The 24,417-nt window shown below is 38.3% G+C and overlaps 1 protein-coding gene across 1 annotated transcript in view; it reads left to right on the top strand.

Annotated features, from left to right (window-relative positions):
* The window catches only part of GlcAT-P (Glucuronyltransferase P), a 216,998-nt gene that overhangs the window by 124,772 nt on the left and 67,809 nt on the right, over window positions 1-24,417 (top strand). The window contains exon 2 of the mRNA XM_065231529.1: window positions 16,416-16,468. The gene's annotated coding sequence lies outside the window, so the exon portion shown is untranslated. The remainder of the gene's footprint in view (window positions 1-16,415; window positions 16,469-24,417) is intronic.

Raw genomic sequence — 24,417 nt, forward strand, 5'->3', positions numbered from 1 at the left:
TCTCGTTGATTTCTAGCAACTCCAGGCACGCCTACAAAAATCAACATATCCATCGGGTAGGAGAAGTCTTCCCCTATTCGATGGTTTACAAAAGCTGTTACGCCCTAATTCCAGCTCTATCTAGAAATGTTTACATCACATTTGAGTATAAGATGTACTGAATGAATACATTTTGCTAATTTTAGCCAAAATATCGTTTAACAAAATCTTAGATTTTAGCCATATTTGTTTGCCATATGGTGACCCACTTAGAGAAGCGTTGTTTGGAAGATCATTTTAAGCGGCTTAATTTAAGAATTATTTACTCATATTTTGTCTTTTAACTCTATGCTGATCTATTGAAATTCAGTCACGTAGAGTCAAATTTACCCATAATATCGTGTTATTAGCTGTAATTCCCACTAGGGCCAAATATTGGAGCAAGTGTCAAAACTGATTCACTATAATACTAATAATAACTATATAGGGGAAATGTAGGTAATGTCGGCCTACATGTCCCTAATTTGGGCCCATCGCTAAAAGTCTGCTATTTATCAATTTTATCTAGATGAACGCGTCATTCGGACGGTACTAATGGATATTTTTGGTCGCTATTGAAAATTTAGTCGATTGCTTGATTTATGTGTGGACCCACATTAGTGACATGTAGGCCGAAATTACCTACATTTACCCTATATACAGCAATTCCATAGAAAACAGTAAGAGTGGAGCTTAGAATTTCGTAACAATTGGTACTGTTATTCCTTGCCGAAAAAAATGGTGGGGTTGTGTACAAGACACGAACGCATGGTTGACGTAGACTACTCTGAGATGTTTAGTGAACTTCTCGTGCATTTTTCTTGATATTTATTTTTAAAATACAGTAGAAGTAACTTATTTCGTCAATTTGCTCCATTTTCTCTCCTTGACATGTCAATTTCCTCACCCTTATTAGTTATTTTTCTGACTGTTTCTTAAGTTTCCGGTAGGGATATTTCCGCATTTGAAACACTTGTTTTTAATCCTCCGTTATAAAATATATGATCGCGCACCGAACTTTGTTTCCCTACGTTGTGATATATTTAATAGATAAAAACAGACCGACTGTTGGGCCATCCTGCCATGGCGGAGGCATACGAACTATTGGCTTTTTATTTGTTATCGTCTATCATTCAATACAATATTAAACAGTACAGAACAAGACTATAGACACTGTACATACAAGTAATGACATCTGTGTGTGTAGGGTAGTTGCACATATGTTCGACGTGTGCCCAAACAATATATTCCCCGTGCACACTTCAATGCCCATCCCATCTCCGTTGAACATTTGATATGGATAACACGTTTAACCAAACGCTTGATCGCAGTGGGATATCTCCGGTGGGAAATCGTTCACAAGCATGTATTGCACATCCCAGCCCCAGTAACATTGTAAGTTTTATTGAGGTTTTAAAACACTCTATAAGTCGAAATTATGGTCTATAGTACCCTCATAAAACCCAAATTGTTACTTGCGAGGTAACCAATAAGCCCGCTTGTTTTGATTGATTTTGTTATATAAAGCTAACATACGACTAATACATGGATTTGGCGCATTATTAGTCGGATTATTACTAAGCTGGCTTGTTGGGTACTTGAGATTGCCCCCTCACTTTATTTCCATCAGCTTAATCAAAAATTTGATATTCAGAGTTGTGCTTTCACAAAATTAGAAAGTTTGGTCCATGTTCAATATTTAATTATAATTTGCTACTTCAAGCAATCAAAAATTCATCCATCCAAGCAGGATCATAATTCGAAATATTCATTGGATAGCTTAACGAAGGAATTTATCCACCTCTTAAGCACATAATGAGGAACTTGAACTACAAGTATTCAGAAACATATCTCTTAACTTTTTGCCATTCTTGCATTTACACTAAGACGCTCCAACCCATTTTCAGAGGTTTAATTTTTGTTGAACCGAACTAAACACAGCACCACCCAGAAACTCGCTAATACACTTGGTGCATAAATTTTATAACAAACAACAATGTAAAGCTCTACTTACAGATGTACATGAGTTTTTACCGTCCCTCTAGATCCCACTTCAATGCAAGGACGGCCCAAAATCATCAAAATTCAGTTCGACAGTTCTGTAATGCATCTATTATTTGTATAAAACATCTGAAGTCCCTCCTTTTTTTACATGTTCTGCAGAAAAAATACATCCGAAGTCTCTCCTTTTTTACATATTCTGCACAAAAACTACTTTCTAAGCCCCGCCCCTGACAGGATTTCCCATCGTTATTTTATGGATGAGCGTAACTGATAGTATCTTTTGTGCAGAATATGTAAAAAACGTGGACTTCAAATGTTAATCTAATTGCATATAAAGAGGTACCAGACATGTTTTACACTATTTTGTGGCTGTGAGAGGTACAGTGTACATAACATGCACATTTTCTCTCAACTTGAATGTTTGGCTCTTAATCCTAATATTTTTTGATAAGGAATATAATTACTAATGTCAACGAAATTCTTAGATCCACTCTAAGTTTATTTCTATGGAATTGCTGTATAAAATGCTACAGGATTAATCATTAAACATAACAGCGTTTTTCGGTTCCTCAGATGTTCACTCAAATAATTGTTCTCCGCGTGAAGTATCCACATTCCACCAAATTTTACGGAAAATTCCATGTTCATCTATCCATCTATCTACAACGGTGACCTTCAGTTAGACTTTTCTCCGCAAGCAAATTAGGAATTCTTCGTCGTCAGTTTATTTAACATTGAAAGGCAATCCAACCGTCTACTGCTTCTCCGAAACCACACTTTGATCAAACTTTTCCTTTCTATGTTTTTCAGAGGATTATTTAGCCTTTTTTCCAGCCGCTACTGCTGTTGTTGATGGTAATACAAGTGCCTCCGTCGAGGCTGATGATGCTTTCAATGGTAAAGTTCCAGTTTCCAGTCGGTATAGTCATAAATTCTCCGACCTAGAGAGAGAAACCAAGGCGAGCAGTACAAAATCTCCGACTGTTCGAGAAAAAATCGAGACCAACCGAATAATCGGAAAACGGGTGTACGTGAAAGGAATGTGAAGAATAGTTTATCATATTAAATGTTTTTTTTTTTTCTTTTGGCTCCGGATTTGCGGTTGTCCGTGGCTGTCGAGAAGATAAGCGTAAATTGAAATTTTTCCGAAATATATATATTTTTTCATGGTTGCACAGTGTGAAATTACAATTTCATTTGCTGTGAAAAACAGCCGACCATGATTGAAATTTAAACTCGCAAGCCATAAATTTCCCGACATTGGCTTGAGTGCTCACTCCAGTGCCATTCATCTTCGCTTCGCCCACCTTCTAACTCATGCTCATATATGCATGGAAAGGCCAAAGATCGGCCAACCAGACAGCCAGACGCGAGCACAGTGAAATATTAGTAGTACCGGGGTAGGGTGAGTACATAACTTTCATAGATTTAATTTATGTTTTCAAAAATTCTAATGAAACCTTCACGACCACAGGAAAGAGAGAGATAGTGAGTGAGTGAGACAGAGAAAGCTAACAGCATGGCAGTATTTTCCATGCACCAAATGTGGTCGCAATTTCCGGTTTGCACTCTTCCGCGAACATGCATATTTTATGCTGCGAAGCACACGACATAGCTTGAGACCAAGTATCGTCACAATTTCTGTTCGTTTAATATTTTTATCATTTTCATTTTTCAGATGTGCGGTTTCACTTCGCGGAAGGAGTGAGAAAAAAAGTGTTGTGCGCCGAAAAACAAAAACGATAAATTGAAACAAACTGCTTTGGCGAGCAAATTGAATGAGATTGTTGAAAAATCTGGCGATAAACACACGTGGGTTGATGCGGGGTGGCGGTGACAGGACATACCGGCTCCAAAATGGTATGCTCTGCTGTGATGATATCTGTCTGCTAGTCTGTCTAACTCGGTATGATTCAATCTGGGGGCAAGGCAGAATAATTTCATCCCACAACAGCAGCGTCTTCGTCGCCGCCTAAACCAACAGAACAGAAATTGTTTCAGTTTTTAACGACTGTTTGTCCGATGCCGAGTGGGTCGGGAGAGTTACAATATGCCAACCAAATCGCCCGGAACGTTATTATCTGCAGCTGTATCAGTGGAGTGGGAAGTTATGCTTTTTTTTTGGAAGTTCGGGTATCCAGCACGAATAGCTACGCCATCTGAGCACTGCGACAAACGATTTGTGGAAGAGGAGTAATGGTGTTGTTTGCTATTTGATTCATTGAGTGTTTTAATCTTTTTAAATCGCAAGATTTGATTTCTTGCTGGAATTGAGTTATTATGAACTTTTGGGATCTTGCATACATGCCAGCTGATGCTGTTTTGCTATGCATTTTGGGAGACGAACTACATAAAAATTAGCTTGTATAATATCTTCGGTAAATTTAATCGGATGTCTGATGCTCTATCTTGTTGTTCCCCTTTCAAATGGTTTAATTGAACATGTCACATGGTGGCGAGTACGAATGTTAATTAATATTATGGGTTTTCAATGTTTGTTGAATCAGTAGACAAACTGTTTAGCTGATGATTTATTTCGCATTTTTTTTCTCCAGAAAACTTCATAGTCGAATTTCTGACTATGCACTACTGAATCCACTCTTGATCTGTCTGTAAAATGTCCGTAGGAGACAATATAAAAAACACGTGATCCCGTCAAGAAAGTTATCTGGCAAGATTTATAAAAAAAAAACACACAAATTAAAATCGATTCTCTGCCTTTAGGAACAAAATTTTTGAAAAATATGGGTTTTGAAATATTACAAATTCGCTTTTTTTTAATGAAGATTTTCTCAGTTTTTTTTTAGAAAATGGCAAATACGTGAACATTCAACGTCACTCTATTAACTCTTTTAAAAAATTGGAGCTAATAAAACCTTCACTTCTTTGAAGTACAGAGTCTAAGCTTTAAAAAGAGTAATTGAGATTGTGTCTCGGTCTGCCACGTTCTCCCCTATAAGCACCCAACAATAGGGTTAAATAAAGATAAAAAGTGCTTTAACTTTCCCGGGAATGTACTTAATCACATACTGTCTTTAACATTAACATGTAGTTTTACTTTGTTTACATTTGTCTGGAATATTATTTGCGTGAAAATTATGATGTAAAAAGTTAATAATAATTAAATACTAAATATAAAGTGGTAACCATAGACAACGGTCCATATCCCCAAAACTTTTGGACATACACACTAAGAAATAACTAATTTTACACGTGACGGAATCCATCTTTGGCATAAAGGATCAGACGTAAGCAAATATTTCATGTAAAATTAAGTGCTCCGAGACTGAAAAGTTCGTTACGAGACGAAAAGTACGTTTGATTGTGTTGAATTTTGCGTCTGTTATGACTCAATTTTATGTCAAAATTGACGCTTGTATATGTCAGTCTCAGAGCACCTAAATTTACATGATTTTGTGTGTGTAGAAAATAGTTGTGATCGCGCACGGGAGGACCCTACTGCGTTGTGATCAGTATATAAAATAAAACAACACCGATTGCTTTGCCGTCCTGCCATGGCGGAGGCATACGAGACACTAATTTATTGTTGCTTGTATATTGTAGTGGTATAGTGGGTAGGGTAGTTGCACATATATATGACATTGCACAAACAAGTTGTCTTCAACAAAGTTTTACATTTTGAGTAGGGTTTTTGATCTAATTTCCGTCCTATTAAGCACAACCCGCGCTTTACCTCTCTTTTCTGAACGAGTTTAAACAAAAATTGAATGTTTCTGTCAAAGATGACTTCTAAATTTATTTACCAATTCCATACGTACCATTGGATTTGATAAAGAGTCACAAATTGTTGGGATATTGTTTAAAATCTAATACTGCTTCTTGATTCTAAATTCGTTCTACTCGTTTCAATTCCGTCCTAACGCATTGACACGCTATTAGATTGTCTTCGTCCTACGGATAAACGTAGAAAAAAGGGATTCGCTAGGAGCGCTTCTTTTGTTTTGAGAACAATGAGCGTAAATGTTCGTACAATGCGCTCAAATAAGATTTATGTTGTAGCTAATGAACTAACGCATTCGGAGCAAACCTATTATTGATTTATGCACGGTGAAATCATTGATATTATTGATCTTTTCTGATCGATAGAACGGATATGAGCGATTACGATGAAGTAGCGCTCTACCATAGTTCTACAATTTTTCTAAAGAAAGTATATTTCTATCTCCTTTGGGGGTAAACCCAAGTAACCAAAAGTTCTGATAATAGACTTTTTGAGGCTTAAGCAGCTTTTTTGCAGGAAACAGTGACAGGTGTTATATCCTAGACAAATGGTAAGTTACAAATTCGCTGTTGTCGTCGTCGTAGGTCCCGTCGTAGTCGCCGCAGGCAGTACCGTTAGTATATTTAAAATTAACCATCAGCTGCTAAAACTATATGAGTCATCGCGTATTTCTGTTGTTCATTTCATACCAAATGAAAACTTAATCATATTTTGCCGTGGAGTGTTGTGATTTTGAGATGCTCAATAACTCCGAGGGATCCGTTTTGCTTAATGAGCAGAATATCATGGGTTTAATCCCAAGCTCTCCCACAACAGAATAAACCACCATCGTTGGGTTCCGAGAGCATAAAGCGCAGTTAACAACCAATAGTTGAATTGTTTAAACCATGAGTTTCGGAAAGGGTGTATGCGCGATCTAGTTTGGAAGACATTGTTGGCTGCTTTCAGAGGCACGCTGGTTATAGTGCAACCCTTTTTGCTTAATGACTAGAAGATCGTGGGTTAGAACCCAAGCCTCATTACATTACTGAGTTAACCTATCATCCAGGCCACTATTGTAGAAAATTTTTAATAACAGAAAAGTAATAAGTATATTTATTCAACTGGACGTGGACGCCAGCCGTCCTAAAAAAACTTACAAACTGGGGCTTGAAGAGATATATGATGTATTTCATACGAAACTTCTTGACCGACCGGTCATTCCGTGTATTGGTGGGGAACACGCGGTTGAAAAGTTTCTGCGAGGAGACCGGAGTCCCTCAAGGCTCCGTTATCGCTGTCACGTTGTTTCTGGTGGCAATGAACGGGGTATTTGACCGGCTACCTGGGCGCATTTACATATTTGTTTACGCTGACGATGTGCTGATTGTGGCCTCCGGTCCTACACAGATCCGAACCCAACGGCAAGCGCAAGCGGCAGTCTCTGCCGTCGTCAAATGGACCGACTCGATGGGCTTCCAGCTGTCCGCCAGGAAGAGCATCCGATGCCACGTATGTCCGTCTCAGCACCGACTCAATAGCACCCCAATTACGATCCACGACCAAGCCATTCCAAACAGGAAAACAGTTCGCATCCTCGGCGTACTGATCGACCGAACGCTCTCCTTCGACCAGCATTCCCAACAGGTCTCTTCCTGAAGCACGAGCCGACGACCACTCAACAATAAGACAAATTTGAAGGAATACAAGTATCCAATGATGAAAGAATTGAAAGCGAAGAATGCGCTCAATCCCCAAGGTATCCCTAATGTGGCTTTGAAAACGGCAATTCATGCGTTCCCGGATATGTTTAGGGTTTGATGCAGAAAAGTCTGGATGCAGTTCACTTTCCAGATAGATGGAAGATACATAAATTCGCATTGCAGACGAATCCAGCCTCTCTTAGCTCAGTGGGTAAAGGCACAGCTACAAAGCAAGACCATGCTGGAGGTGGCTGGGCTCGATTCCCGGTCCGATCTAGGAATTATTCGGGTTGGAACATTTCTTGACTTCCCTTGGCATAGGGTTTGATTGTACTTGCCACACAATTAACCACTTCATTCGAGCATTTAAAATGACGTTAACTACCACTTGAACTTTGAAATAAAACATTATTTTGAGATTTTTTCTTCTAGAACCTCGAGAAAAATAGCCAAAATTTATGCGTTTCATAAAAAAATAGAAATTAGTAGGTCCAGTTTTGTGAAATCGCTGGTAGAAGGTCACGTCAAAACTGCTTGACAGCCTTTTGGCCTAACACTGATATATTGTTGATTTATAATGGCAATAAGCAATCTTTTTAGTTTAAATACAGCATTTAAAAGTGCAACACATTCTTCGTCAGTAGTTCAGTCCAAACGGGGCTGGTTTTAGAAATGAATTTAAAGCAGCACTCTATCCCTGTATAAAATTGTTCAGTTAGTCAATCATAAACCTGCTCGGTATTTTTTTATTAATGCTGTCGATTCAGGATTCGATGAGCTGTCCACCCTCTCAACCTACGTTTCCAAAGGGAGCGTGGCGGCTGTTAAAGCGCCGCTGCAATGAGATTGACAGACATCAACGCTGGTGGCTCGAGCTGTCAGCGGCAGCGACAGGGAAACGGGGAAGAAAATTTCTTTTTGATAAAAGGTTTGCCTTTCCCCCACCTGCGCGAACAGATGCTATGACAAAATACTCCATAAAGGTGTTTTAGCATTATAAAAGCAATTATAAAACTGTTCGATTTCAAACGGGAACAAAAAGCATATGTTGCTGCTTTTTGGTGTCAATAAAGTGTATCACAAAACTCCACAACACTACCATAGAGGTAACTCTAAGACTAGAAGGTCCCGAAGAAACGTGCTCAACTTTTTGGCTCAGCTCTGGTACTCTCTTCGGTCCCAAGCTAATCGATTCACCCCTCGAAACATAGGAAAAACCATTAACCCCTCATTTCATCTGGCAAACTTTCATAGCGAATCAAAACAAACATTGCGTAGTACTAGAATTTCGACTGGAATGGGGTACGTTAATCGTTTGCTTGGGACCAATAGGCTAGTCAAGTAGTGAGCCAATTTAAAATCGTTACTTTCGTATTGATTGTTGAAACTACCCTTTACAAATTAAACTAAAAATATAGATCCGCCTAGAGACAGAGAAAATATTAATCGATTGGAGCTTTTAAACGAAGAATCACAAAAAAATGCTAAATGATAGTCGAATAATAATACTAGCAATAGTAGGAGGAATAATTCTAGCGATGCTGTCGACGGAAAGGAAAAGGAATCCAATTTCAGAACTTCCTGGGAGGCCCAGCAGCTCCGACTGAACCGGTCAACAATGACAGAACAGCCGACTGAGAAGAGTGAGTGAATGTGGTTCACAAAGCACACGCTTAAAATTGATGGAAATACCCAACATATTGTCAATGGCGTTTGCGTCACAATCTGAATAAACACAGACCAACCTTCTCCAGAAATCGCGTTTCGATGATGATTCGAATAGCATGCATCAGTGCCAAACTGGGACTGCGGAGAATTGCCGACATGTAACTTCAGAAGCTGTCAGTCAGCTGGAAACTGACTACCTTCCAAACCATAGCAGCGGTTTCATTCGGCGAAAGGGTCAACTGTTCCAAAAAATCCAAGCAAGCGCACATTATCTTCCTCGCATCATCCGGGAGGAGGGAAACTTTTTAGGAACGATTGAGCTTCCACCTGTTCCAAGTTTTGCAGATACACTTCCTGATTAACTGCTTCCAATGGATGCTAATCGCCCTTATGGAGGATGCCACGCAACTTGTTGATCCAAAGCTGGAGTAGAAGCTCGGTGCAATGATCGCGCAACAAAACTATCGAAATATAAACAAATTTTGACGATTAACTTTTTCCAGGCACCATTAATGCCGTCATAAAACTAAACGGAATTGGATCAAGCTAAATGGCCTCGGATGAATACAATTCAGTCTGAAAATTATCTTCATTAAAGCCAAATTAAAACGTGTTGTATTTGTTAGCGATATCATGAAAGCAAAATAGCTTTTTTACTCTTGAAGTGCCTCGAAAATATGCCCTTCAAAACCATCTTCGGGGTGGGCCAACTAGACAGATTCTAGTCTTAATGAGGTTTTGGTGGATGTAATAAAGGCAAAGCGGTTTTGACCATGAATCAGGGGGAACGACACTTCAGGATTATCTTATTTTTACCCAAACCTCTCATATAATTTTCAACGTGCACAAAATTTCAATCCATCCTATCTTTTCTTTCTATTCCCAACTTATCCCTTCTGCATGCACACAAATTGGCAAGCAAGCCGTGCAGTTTCTCGAAGTTTTCAGGTCGACCGCGAAGCACTCTGCCATACTCACTGTCAGTTTACAACACTCTCCACAACAAACACCACGTATGTCAGCTGACCATGCCGGTAAAAAATCGGTGCGAAAACTAAAAAAAGATGACGGACCATTCGTCTATAATCGGTCTCGGGGGCAAAAAACATCAAGTGCATCACGGAGGAGACGGCAACGCACCTCCATTTCCCGGACTCAAACCGATCGAATTCGACGGATAAGAGCCCGGGTCTCTGTGTGTTGTAGCATGGAAGTTACCGAACAGGCGCGAAGCAACTGTTGATTTCGTTCGAACTGCTGATTCTAGCCCCGGGAAAAGCCTTACCAATGAAACCCCCTACGACAAGCAGGTGGAAAAGGAATTCAGGTCGTTTTTTCCACTCGGCCCAAGTTTAACTCGTCTCTGCTGCTGGTCAAGGGTTCGGATAAGAAAGAGCTAATGGTGAAGTAAGACACCCACCGGGTGATGTATTTCTGTGCGACAATATTGCGGATCAAAAGCGCCCATTACACATGTCAATATATTGACAATAAATTGACATACTGACAATATTATTGAAAAGGTGATATTGATGATGATGATTGATGACAAGTATTGACGAAAAGCTGATTTTCATTTCACTTTGTCAATACTCAGAATATATTGACAAAAAAACAGTCATTTCTATCAATATCATCAATTTACGAATATTGACAACATCAATGGCAATACGTTTGAAGCCTTTTAACCTCAATGTATTAAAGTCAATATTACTTGTCTCAATTTCCCCACACAAGAAACGTGGATCAGTGGGTCAAAAGAGAAACGTCGTTGCTGAACCTATAGAAAATACTAACTACACACTGAATTCGGATAACCTAAGTCGGTAAAATTTTACCCGTTTTTTGAACTACTGAAAAAGTCAGTAAAATTTCAAATTACCATTACTCGTAAGAAATCAATAAAATCGACACATTATCATTGAATGATTTTAAATAGGTCCATACAATTTCGCAATAAATTTCAAAATTGTTGGATTGGTTGGCACTAGAAATACTCAGAGGGAGAGATGGGCGGAGAGAATGTTTTGAGCCAAATGAACTGTCAAAATCTGAGCCAATCGAACATTCCCATTAGAATTTTTCCGAGGATTTCTTATTCTTTCTAGTATTGCAAACGAACAGAAATTCAATCCCCTTTATGTTTTGTGTGCTTCTCAAATTTAACTAGTTTTTGGAACCAAAAACAATATTCTAACTCTATTGATTAATTGATCTTCGTTGGTTAATGAATGGCACCAAGAAATGTGCGAAATATTGCGATGCAATCAATTATTATTTTGCACGTAACTCGAATCAAAAATAAAACTCATTTGAAATGCTAGCTTCTAGCAATGGTTGCAAAATAATTTAGGAACAAATCTCTGCTTCCGAATTGAATTTTGTTTTCTCCGCCTATCTCACCCTCTGAGTATTTCTAGTTGGTACCTGAGTACTACGAACTAACTCAAAATGCTTGTCATCTGGGAGCCGAGTCAAACTGTCAAACGGGAACCAAACATTAAAAAGAGCTCATAAATCATGTGGGTAGTTACTGCTTGAACCACAAGTAAAGGTATTGCCACCTACTGAAATCAAATTAAGAATTATAATTATGAAACTGTCGAAACATCGACCTTAGTAGGCGGATAATGTAAATCATCTAACGTGATGCTCGAATAAGTTTTTTTTTATTTTATATTAATAATAATGCCAAAACTGGGTTACGAATTGCTGAAATAAGAATTTAATCAAACTTTATAAGAGTCATGTGAGCTTTGTGGGCAGGTGCACTCCCAACACCATGTATTCGTTATTTGTGGAGCAGAGAAGGAGGAGCCAAGAATTCATTTGACAGCATGTATATACGATTTCGTGAGCTGTTTCGGCAAAACAATTTGAATCTTCGAAAGATTTTCATAATTTTTTTTTTGCTCGCTTGAAAAATTAAACCGACAGAGTTCGCAATACACAGGTTGGCTATCCTTTCATTCCACTGAAAGTGCCAATAAGAAACTGTCAATATTTGTCGATTTCTCGACGGTTCTGTCAACGCCAACATCAAATGTTGTAACTTTTTGACAGGACACAGAAAATACACAGGACAACATGATAACAAATTAATGGAATTGAATCAAATCGATTGTCGACTGCGCGGAATTACCACTCGTGTTCAATAAACCACGTTCATGGTATGGAGTTTCCCATACATAAACTATTATGCTGATGTTTTGGTGAACATTCCTAAAGGAAAAACTTGCATATATTATTTAATTTGCGTTACGTGTAGGCATGTGAAACGCAGACAGTATTTGTTTTATTTTAAAGTGATTATGCTTGTGATTTTGTAGCAAATGAACATCCATATAGACGAAGCCTGGGTAGTGATTGGTGACTGTAAAAGGATACTTTTTTTTATTTAGTTTGATATCCATTTTATATCACATACGAAGATTTGAACAAAATGGCAACACTGCATGCGTGAAGGTACATTGTGAGTCAGTCGGTCTAAATGACGTACGTTCTCCCTCCTCTTGGGTAGGAGAAGAATATTGAGAAAGTGGAATGAAAATCAGTTTTCAACAATACTCGTGATAAAACCATCGTCATCAATATTACCTTTTCAATAATATTGTCAGTATGTCAATTTATTGTCAATATATTGACCTGTGTAACCAACACTTAAGTGAATTGTCATTAATGTTGTCAATATTTATAGATTGATTATATTGTAAGGAAAATTGACAATACGATGTTTGTCAATATATTGACATATGTAATGGGCGCGTCCAAATACAGCTGGGAATATTAACTGGAACTTTGTAATCCATCGCCATCACCCGTTCATCCTACTGTGCAGTTTCGACCTTTTCGGTGCGGAACCGTTTTCTGCACTTGAGCTGTGAGCTTTGATTATTATAGTTGGGCGGTGTCCCGAGCGGTGCCCATTAATTCCGTTTCGCTAAAAATCAATATGTTTGACCCCCCCCCCCTTTGGAACAAAACGTTACACTGAAAATGACCCCCCTCTATTTATTACGCAACGCTCTATAAACCCCCCTCCCCCGCCTTTTCATTTAATTAAGAGGAGGTTTACTTGGATTTGGCTGAAAAACAGTTGAATTTTGGAAATTTTTTTCAGGAGAATGAAAAGACATACGAATTTCCGGTTTCGATAATTATATATATCCACTATTCCTAAATACTTGGAAATGTTTTGAAGGTAAAAAAACAAAATGGCGGCTCAAAATGGCGGCTCGCGTGGAGGAGTGTCAGTCAGGTTTTGCTGCAGAACTTCGAGTGCACACCCTCTGGTGGTGAACTGAAATGAAAATTTTTTATTGCGGTTAAAGTTGATAATATTCCCTATGGCTTACACCTAACTAGAACGAAATCCGACAAAAATTGACCAAATTATGGACATTTGAAAATTTAGTGCTTTTTTTACCCTTTTTTTCTCACTTTGACCTTGCTTAAAAAATAGTAACAAACAATTTTTTTTTCATTTTAGGTATAAGCCATACAAAAAATAGTATCATTCAAAGCGCAATTTTCCGATTGTAAATCGGATCATTTGTTCAAGCCCTATGCTCTAAGTTGTTATAAAAAATATGGTTTTGAGAAAAACGCGTTTAAAGTTTTTGTAGCGTCCCTCAGCGCACATGACAAAGGTTCACTCAAAGCGCCATAACTCGCTAAATATGTTTCGGATCGTAAAATCCTTTTGGCCACATATTCTACACACTTGTAGCTTTCATTTTATGCAAAAAAAATCAATTTTTTTTTGAAAAATCCTAGTAAGCCTCCCCTTAATGTTTGATTTCGTTTTGTATTTTTTTATTTTTAGGTAATTAATTATATTATTAATATTCAAAACAAAAACAAAAGATCAGCGTACCATCGAGTACCTTCTTTTCAAAAGTTCAAGAAAGCAAAAATCTCAATTTATAAAATTAAAACAGATCCATTTTGTAAAGCAAGATTTAGTGATGATAGCCTTCGTTGTCGTTGCCAAAAACGTCAAAAAAGACCTGTATTTTCAAACTTTACATCAAGAAACGAAAAAAAAACAAACTGTTCTCTTTTTTACGCAACGCAAGGCTTTACTACTCCTCCCCTATGTATAATTCGTAACGATACAGGTGACCCCCTCTCCCCCTATAAGCGTTACGTAATTCATGGACGCTTCATTGCAGCAAATTTTTCTTCTTTTTACACCTATCCTCTTCGCGTTCAGACTCGTATCCCTCTGAAATTTTTTAACATCCCTCACATCACATCAATTGCCTGATCTATTCCCATCTATTTTTTCTATCCCTGCTCTATTTTCGTCAACACGACACACTCAAAAAAATCCCATCAATTATGTTTTCCCCGAAAATCCCAAGTAATTACTAGACTGAAAAAATACATCCAAATGAGTGTCGTTCCCCCTGCCATGAATGCTGTTTTATAGCAGCCTTGTAGCATTTCATAAAACGTAAAATGCTACTTGAGAAGCTCTCAATTAATAACTGTGGAAGCGCATCTCGAACACTAAGTTGAGAGCACAAAATAAGCTAATATGCGATAAGCAATAAGCTTGAAATGCAAGGAAGAAGAAGAAGACGAAACCAGAAGGGCTTACAGGTGATCTAGCAATCTATACACGCTATTCTGAATCTAGCCAGTGACTGGGTAGATGGCACCCATTCTTGTATCCAGTAAGGAGTTGTCAAAATCTGGGTGAACTAGTGTTGTTCTGATGAGTAGAATCTACCCAAATTGTGGGTAAATGGGAAAGTTTTAATGCTCATTCATAATATACAATTCTGATACTACAAATTTTATAGCTACGGAACTGTTTGGATGGTGAATGCTACCGGCAGCTACAGTTAGTAGGTGTATTGTTAGTTTCTGAGATTGTACTTTCTTATAATTCTAGGTTATCTAGATATTCTGCGCCGCTTTTCTCGATGCCAAATGTTTGTCGTTGTTCCTAATTTACAGAACTAATTTAAAATCAAATCTCGATAAATGGTAAGCATTTGTAACGATATCCTTATTTGAGAATTACATTGTCGTATTCCATAGTTATACATTTTTCAGAATAATTTCCTCACCTATCATTAACAGGCTAGAAGAGCAAGTCGGGTGAGGTTATGTTTGATAGAGCTACTGCAGTGGTCATATCAACTAATTTCTATTGAAATGGGTAAAGTTACCCATTTATCAAATGTCAACATCTGAGTAAGCGTTACCCAGCTTCTGTCCCAAGTATGTTTACCCAGATTTGGGTAAATGCGTATTTACCCATTTTTGGGAAGATTCAGCTCAGACCGAACTGGGTAGACTCTAGTAGCTTGCAGAATACCCTTAGAAAATACATACATTATTTATACTTTGAAATTTTAAATGTCCTACACGAGGTTGTCTATATGCCTTCATCAAGTACACTTATTTCCAAATTCTACTTGTATACGTACCATAACTAAAAGTCACTGGAGGCAGTACAGCCGACCCAATTCATTCCCTGCAAAATTAAACTCATTGCTTTCTTCGCTACTTATCAAATTTGTATAAATTGCACAAACTCACTCGCTTCCAGTGCCAGTGCAAGGAATGCGATAATGATACGCGATGCGACAGCGAGTGTTCTCTGACTGCTACGCTGGTCCGGGGGCTATAGATGGCAGTAGGAGTTTCGTAGTTTCAGATGATTTGATATCATTACTACTGCAGCAGCAGTAATACTGTTACAAATCCACAAAGTCGTATATACCACGTCATCTTAGTCTTACAATAGCCGACGACGACAATCTAGTACATAAACTCAAGCTTTGCAAATGTCGCTCTTCTCATCGTCGTCGTCGTCGTCGTCGTTGTTGGAAGGATAGGTACCTACCTACGTACGTTTTCAGCAATTCAAATCGTTCATTATTATGATAATTTTACGACGAAATGTGAAACGATCAAGTTTGCGGTTTTACGTTACGGTCGTGGTCTATAGTGTTCAGTTGGTTTAGTGTGGTAATGTCGAGATGAATGTTGAAAATATTTTGAACGTATACTGTGCGACTGACGAGCGCTCGCAGGATTATTCAATGCAATATCGAATTCCAATCTCCCAGGTTTAGCTGGGACGGTTGATTGCACACTGTGATGGAATCAATTGAAGCTTGATTCCATTACGATAACGTCGATGATGCTGCGTTACTGCGGTGGGGGAGGGTGCTGAAGTAATGGACGTGAAAGTCGTTAAAATTAAATATTAATGCTTCCCAGAATGCTTCAATGTTCTAATAAAGCTTAACGAAGAAATTTCTGTTTGTTTTTTTTTTCAGATGTGAATGAGGATTGAACAGAATTTATTGAAATATACAGTAAACTGCAAGAGGTGAGTTGCATTGGTTTCGGTTATTTTACAGGCTTTCATTTCATATTTGACACTTAGTTTAAATTATTTAATTTCCATTGTTTTTGGAGTTAATTTTGCGTTTCAAATATGTACATGTCCAATTTTCGCTCAACTGTTCAAACAGTTTTAAATCGTGTCCTGATTAGCATCCCAAAATTTGAACTTATTTAGAAAGAAACTGACTTGGCACAAACCATTTGAATTTTATATGGAAATTACTATTGGAAAAACAAGTTTTATGTTCGCTGTCTCCTAGCCTTTTTTTCGTATTGCACTGGAAATATTCTCAGCTACAACCTTGCAGAAGATTGTTTTTCAGTCAAACATCATTTTAAATTGTTATTAATTGTTTAAAATATTGATAATCTTATGGCATGATCAAGTAGCTGTTTTGTTGGCAACACTGTATTCAGCAGTGCATAATCATAAGAATCATTAATAACTTTTGTTCCTTCCATTTTATCGAAGAAACGTGGTTTTCAACAAAGTTGTAACTGCAAAAATTTACTACATGCACAGCTATCATTTAATAAAGCAGAACAGTATGGTGAATTATTAGATAGATATGAACAAAAAATTTCAGTCTCCCATAGTAATTTCCATGTAAACTTCATATGATTTGTGCCAAGTCAGTTTCTTACTAAATGCGTTCTAGTTTTGGAAGGATTATCAGAACCCAATTTGGAACCGTTTGAGCACTGTGGAACGAAAATTTCAAATTTTGCATCAGTCTAATATGCAGTCTTCATCAGTGTCAATCCCACGAAAGACTTACTTACTTAGCCCCTAACTTCAGTTTTATGATTGTTTTGATGTTATATGATGGACTGCTTTTTCAATAAATTCAAAATTATTCAGGCGTTCTCATGCCATTTTGTCAATTTCAAGGACATTTCACCATTTTAAAGCCAGAATAGTCTAGGCCAGTTTTAACATTTTTGGCGTCTTAGGACCATCTTGATATTTCAGTTGTCGTTTAAAAAGATTATTATAGAAGTTGTCTGGCTGTTTTAGCGATAAAGGCATTTTAGTATTTCTAAAGCTATTCTAGACCATGGTAGTGTTTTGAAGCCATTTTGGTAATTGACGGCTTGTTTAGCTATTGTATGGCCATTTTTAGTATTATGACGTATTTAGGGCTATTTTGACGTTTTCGAGACTGTTTTGAGAGTTTTCAGGACGTTTAAATAACCATTTCAGCGTTTTGAGGCAATTTTTATTATTGTAGGTTATATTTTGCATTTGCTAGGTAGTTTTGTGTTACGTTGCAAGTTGGGTTTCTATAATCATTTAAACGTTTTGAGGTGCTTTCCCATTAAGTTTTTAGACTAATTTTTCGTTTTGATACTGCTCATACAATGACAGTTTTCACACTTTTTAGGACGCGTTTCATCTGATTTTGGTGTTTTTAATCCGTTTTAATGCAGACTTTAGGTACACAGATAACCAGAAGTTTCATAATAACGCACAGATGGAATCGTACAATGCAATAGTGTTAGTCCAAATGGCATATAAGAATGGCTGGAAATGCTAACATGAAGCTTTAGTGTGATAATTTATTAGCTAGAGAATGATCTTTAGAATGATCTGTTTCCGCGTACATCGTACGGGTTAGGCAAATGGTGTGCTTTTGACTTTATACTGTTGCATTAATGGCCCTTTGCTCATTTTCAACTTCTATTCAATTTTCATACTGCCGTACTCTAACGGAAATATCCACCTACCCTCTTCTAAAGATCATCATCTAGCTAATAAATTATCACACTAAAGCTTCATGTTAGCATTTCCAACCAACTCTAAAAATCGCTAACTTCGCGTATGAAGTAACATAAAAACACTTTGAATATAAAAATAAATTTCATCGCACTATGTTTAAGTTTTATCGTATATAAAGCCAACTTTTAACCTTTACCCGATGTATCGTTTTTGCATCGTACAAGAATACAAATTATATCGCGTAAACTCTTAATACTTGTCAATCTGAATATATTATTACAGCAAGAGGTAAATCGCTCAGCACATTGTGCCGAAATTAGATTCGGTACAGCTTGAACACATTCATCAGCACACCTTCGGCACAATATCGTAGGCATTGGATTGTTCTAAATAAAATGGGAGCACTGCTGAACAACTGTCATTGAAGTTGTTTACAACGTTACGCACTGTTAGACTGTATATTCAGGAGCATCATCTAATTGAATGTACCAGAGGAACTCAGAATCGCAGTTTTTTCTCGGTTCACTTATAGATTTAAATCCGAAATGTAGGTTCTAGTTGGGGTGACCCTGGCGTAGTGGTTAGCATCCATACCTCTCACGCCAAAGTTTCGAGTTCTAATCCAAGAGCGTTAAAATGACTATAAAAAAAATAAAATAAAAATAAAATGGTTCTAGCTTTGGCTCAAGAGAAAAGAGGTAGTTAATCAGTACCCTTACATCAACAATCAGTACGAAACTAACGATTTTAAATTGGCTCACTACTTGACTAGCCTATTGGTCCCAAGCAAACGATTAACGTACCCCATTCTAGTCGAAATTCTAGTACTACGCAATGTTTGTTTTGATTCACTATGAAAGTTTGACAGATAAAATGAGGGGTTATTGGTTTTTTCTATGTTTCGAGGGGTGAATCGATTAGCTTGGGACCGAAGAGAGTACCAGAGCTGAGCCAATAAGTTGAGCAAGTTATTTCGGGACCTTCTAGTCTTAGCGTTACCTCTATGCTTATACCCCGTACAGACTATGGCTTATATCATGTAATATAGGCTATCTTGCAATGAGCACTCATACATAGGATTTCCAGTGAAAACTAGATGTATGAGTGCTCATTGCAAGACAGCCTATATTACATGATATAAGCCATAGTCTGTACGGGGTATTACCATAGAGGTAACTCTAAGACCACTGGGTCCCGAAGAAAATCATTATTATTTTTGGCTCACTCAGTACCAGAACAACGGTCCCAAGCAGTCCCAAGCTATTTCACTCACCCCTGCATGTTCTGCATGAATCCACACACCCCTGATGTTATCTGTCAAACTTTCATAGCGAATCAAAACAAACATAGTGTAGTAATAGAATTTCAACTAGAATAGGGTACGTTAATCGTTTGCTTGGAACCAATAGGCTACTAAAGTGGTGAGCCAATTTAAAATCGTTAGTTTCGTATTGATTGTTGGTATTACCATAGAGGTAACTCTAAGACCACTGGGTCCCGAAGAAAATCATTATTATTTTTGGCTCACTCAGTACCAGAACAACGGTCCCAAGCAGTCCCAAGCTATTTCACTCACCCCTGCATGTTCTGCATGAATCCACACACCCCTGATGTTATCTGTCAAACTTTCATAGCGAATCAAAACAAACATAGTGTAGTAATAGAATTTCAACTAGAATAGGGTACGTTAATCGTTTGCTTGGGACCAATAGGCTACTAAAGTGGTGAGCCAATTTAAAATCGTTAGTTTCGTATTGATTGTTGGTATTACTTCAAATAATGCTGCAACTCACACAAAACAAACTACAGAAGTCATATTCTTCATCCTCTATATTCAGTCTCCAACTATGTCCCCCACCGGTTCCAACTCTTTTCGGCCGCTGCTAGACCGTTGCTTTTCATATAACGAAAGGCTAGGTTTCTAGTTTGCATTTGAGGGCATAATAAAACCCTAATACACAGGAATTTTATTATCCTAAAGGGTGATACGGTCAAAATTTGGTCAATATCAACTTGACGTATTTCTTTCAATTTTGCATTTAAAAAACCTGAACACCCCTCATTTTGAAGGTGTGTGTGTGTAGAATGTTGCTCCTATTTTGATTTTGGAATTCACTCTTCAGTTGTCAAAATGCCGTCCAAGCAAGAAGAGCAGCGTATCAAAATTTTGCTCGCGCATCGCGAAAATCCGAGTTACTCTCACGCAAAGTTGGCAAAATTGCTAAGTTGCCAAATCAACCGTTACAAATGTAATTAAAGTGTTTGGGGAACGTTTGTCGACAGCTAGGAAGTCTGGATCGGGGGGAAATCGAAAACCGGAAGCCGCTGAGAAGACAAAGAGAGTTGCCGGTAGTTTCAAGCGAAACCCTAACCTCTCTCTCCGAGATGCCGCAAATAAGCTGGGTGTATCGTCTACAACCGTGCATCGAGCCAAAAAAGGAGCCGGACTATCGACTTACAAGAAGGTAGTGACTCCAAATCGCGATGATAAACAAAATACGACGGCCAAAGCGCGATCCCGGAGGCTGTACACGACGATGCTGACGAAGTTTGACTGCGTGGTAATGGACGACGAAACCTACGTCAAAGCCGACTACAAGCAGCTTCCGGGACAGGAGTTTTATACGGCAAAAGGAAGGGGAAAGGTAGCAAATGTTTTCAAGCACATGAAACTGTCAAAGTTCGCAAAGAAATATCTGGTTTGGCAAGCCATCTGTACCTGTGGCTTGAAAAGCAGTATTTTCATATCTTCCGGGACTGTCAACCAAGAAATTTACGTGAAAGAGTGTTTGAATAAACGTCTGCTGCCTTTCCTGAAGAAACACGGTTGTTCCGTACTGTTTTGGCCGGATTTGGCATCTTGCCATTACGGTAAAAAGGCCATGGAGTGGTACGCCGCCAACAACGTGCAGGTGGTTCCCAAGGACAAGAACCCTCCCAACACGCCAGAGCTCCGCCCAATTGAGAAATACTGGGCTATTGTCAAGCGGAACCTAAAGAAGACCAAAAAACTGCTAAGGGCGAGCAGCAGTTCAAGGCAAACTGGCTTTCTGCGGCGAAGAAGGTGGACAAGGTGGCTGTACAAAATCTGATGGCAGGGATCAAGCGTAAGGCCCGGCAATTCGGATTTGGAAAAGCGGAAGTCTAACTGAATATTTTTCCTGAATTTTATACTAATTGAACTTGAAAAAGAAATTTAATTTGATTTTTTAAATAAACGATTTCACCGATTTACACGCGTTTTCCCTTGACCAAATTTTGACCGTATCACCCTTTAGTTATGAACATAGAACACCAAAATTTCGCACACATGCCACTTCCGGCGCCACCCTCAATCGGCTGGCGAACGAATACTATGAATTCGAGCATCATGTACAACCGATCAAGAAGCATGTCCGATCAGTTCCCATGGGATAGTAACCACATCCACATTTATGGGAGCATTTATTCCTCACATACTTCCGACGGCGGTAGTATTTTTCGATGTTATTTTCTTTTTTAGATATTGCATTCCTGCTTGGTAATCTACACTAGACCGATTTATCCCCGGGACGGGACTTGACAATCCAGCTTCTCACTGTTCTTAATGTTTTTGATGAATGCCCGTCAAAAATTAGTGCATGGTATTTGACGGAGTTGATCAATGATGCCAGGATTGCAGAATGATTTTTCTATTTTAATTTTAATTTGATTCGAGGTTTCTACCGCAGTTTAGCACCTTGTACATCATTTTTGATTAGCACAATAAAAACAACCATAAACAAACAAGAATATCCATCGCTTGAAGCACGCCGTGGACGTTATTTTACAACTTCACTTTCGCAAATATAAACAATTAACAACGCCATTGACATCAACATTGATTTCGGCATCACTGCTAATCAGAATGGTGTGATCCCTCTGTACTTTTTATTTCACGATTGCTACTGTCATATCGACCAATCAGCAACTGACTTGGATTTGACAGCAAATTGGCTCGAAATCGCTACCCGATTGTCAAGTCCCGTCTCAGATTTATCCCTGCAATTTTAAACCAAAACATTCAAGTTGTCAGAAATACCGGGTTGCCGGGTTGGATATTTTACAAACAATCGCAGCCTGCTCTATGACCGGCACAATCGGCACACACTGAACGAAAACATCCACAATACTTCGAATGATTATTGCATTGCTCGAGCTCTTTAACAATATGCATTCGAATTTGGAATGATTGTCTTACGGTTGAAATAGTCAGATAATGAACATCCAAATGAAGGATGAAAATCTGGCTGTTAAACAGAGGACAAAATTAAAGAATGGTATTTTTCCTTTGGTTTGTTTTCCGTCGATCTTGTTTTCCGTGCTGTGCACCAATGCTACCGACGCCAGGGAGGCAGCTCCCACACCTGGACTCTACCTATCGACCCATCAACTCATGAACCGGGGACCAACGGCTTTACTTCCCATCCGAAGGAAGGCGTGATCAGAGATGTTATGCCTCAGAACATCCCGGCGGCGCCGACTGGGATTGAACCCAGACCTGCTGGGGTGAGAGGTAATCACGCTTACCACTACACCACCGGCGCCGCTTAAAGAATGGTATGACATGCAAGAGCTTTAAAATAGATTTATAATTAGATTGTTTACATACTGAATAGCCATGACCAGCCATTGCATTATGGATACAAAAATTCTTCGTTGGTAGAGGAAACTTCTTCCACCACGAAATTGACAAACTTTGGTCAGACCATTCAAATCGAAACATCGAAATCACCTTTTCGAATGATAGCTGCAAGCGGATGGCGGTTGTTTTGAAATCAGATGAATTTCCTCTGGAATACAGAATGAACATTGTTATGAGAAAGGATAGGGCCTTCAGTTGGAATACGCAATGCTCTCTACAGGATGATTGTCATCTTAAATTGAAATGCATTTGGTTCAGCCCCTTAAAGAAAATCATTCATAACGATAATGTAAATAATTCTATCATAACGATAATGTAAATGACGCTGTTCTGAGCAGGCAAACAAAGTGGAAGCATATCTATCGCTATCAGAGGTTGTACGAACATTGGTAAAGCGTGAAAACCGTAAATTGCCTACTTCGTGGTGGAGGAAGTTTCCTCTACCAACACCAACAAGTAATTTTTGTATCCATGATGTATGGTTGTTCATAGCTATTCAATATGGAAATGTAATCAATCTAATTAAAAATCTAAGCATTTGCAAGTCATCCTATCCCTCAATTAATGTCCTCTGAGGTTTTACAGCCAATTTTCAAATAAATGTCATGCTTTATTTGGAGGACAGTCATATGGATGCTCATCAGTTAATGACGAATTCAAGCATGAAGAAACCATTTGAAATTCAACAGCGTATTGTTAAAAGACTCGAGCAATTCAAAAATCACCCGAAATACTACGGATGTTTTCGTTCAGTGTAAATCACTTCCAATTCAAGTTTAAATGATCGCATTTTCCGCAATGCGATATTTGGATTCTTGTCCGCAGATTTGAGTTGGCTTTTTCTTCCATCACAGGCTTTGGGCTGCCGTTTCGATAGGTAAAACACAAAGTGTTTTTATTTCACACATTGATGACAAAGACCAGAGACGATGTTAAATAAGAGACGCGCGAAGACTGAAGCCGAAAGTTCCAATCGAACCGTCAAACGCGGTTCCAATCGAGCAATGTAAATAAACACGAGCGCTTCACGAAGAAAAGCATGGGAAGTATTGAGATTGGGGTTGAATTTAATTTTTGAGGTTGGTTGTCTTTATTAAGGAGATTTTCAGCCAGACGCTGGTTAACTGTTGAGATTTCAATAATTATAATTAAGTATGAAAAGTGAAATTGAACGGAATATTATTGTTATTCACCAGCTGTATTCTCGTTATGTTCTCACGAAATATTTGCTTCAGCGCAACGAAATACATCTACATATGCTCTGTTACAAAGATCAAGGTGTTTCCGGTGTAATTTTTCAAGATAGTAAAATTTGTGAAAGACTTCAAAAGAGAGATTTCACTCATACATGAAAGGAAGCTGTAGTAAATAGGGCAAGCAAATAGTAAATAAAATTATGAATATAAACAAAGGAGAATAAGTAGATAGATTGGTTGACATTAAATTTGACAGATTTAAGCATGGTGAAATAATTCAGAAGGAACCTTACAACGTACCCATTCAGAGTTGCCAGTAAAAATACACGGTCACACAAAACACCCAAAGTTCA

The sequence above is a fragment of the Ochlerotatus camptorhynchus genome, unplaced genomic scaffold (assembly GCF_037179485.1).
Source record: "Ochlerotatus camptorhynchus isolate MF236.1 unplaced genomic scaffold, CSIRO-AGI_Acam_v1.1 ptg000033l, whole genome shotgun sequence".
In the NCBI taxonomy this organism is placed as follows: domain Eukaryota; kingdom Metazoa; phylum Arthropoda; class Insecta; order Diptera; family Culicidae; genus Ochlerotatus; species Ochlerotatus camptorhynchus.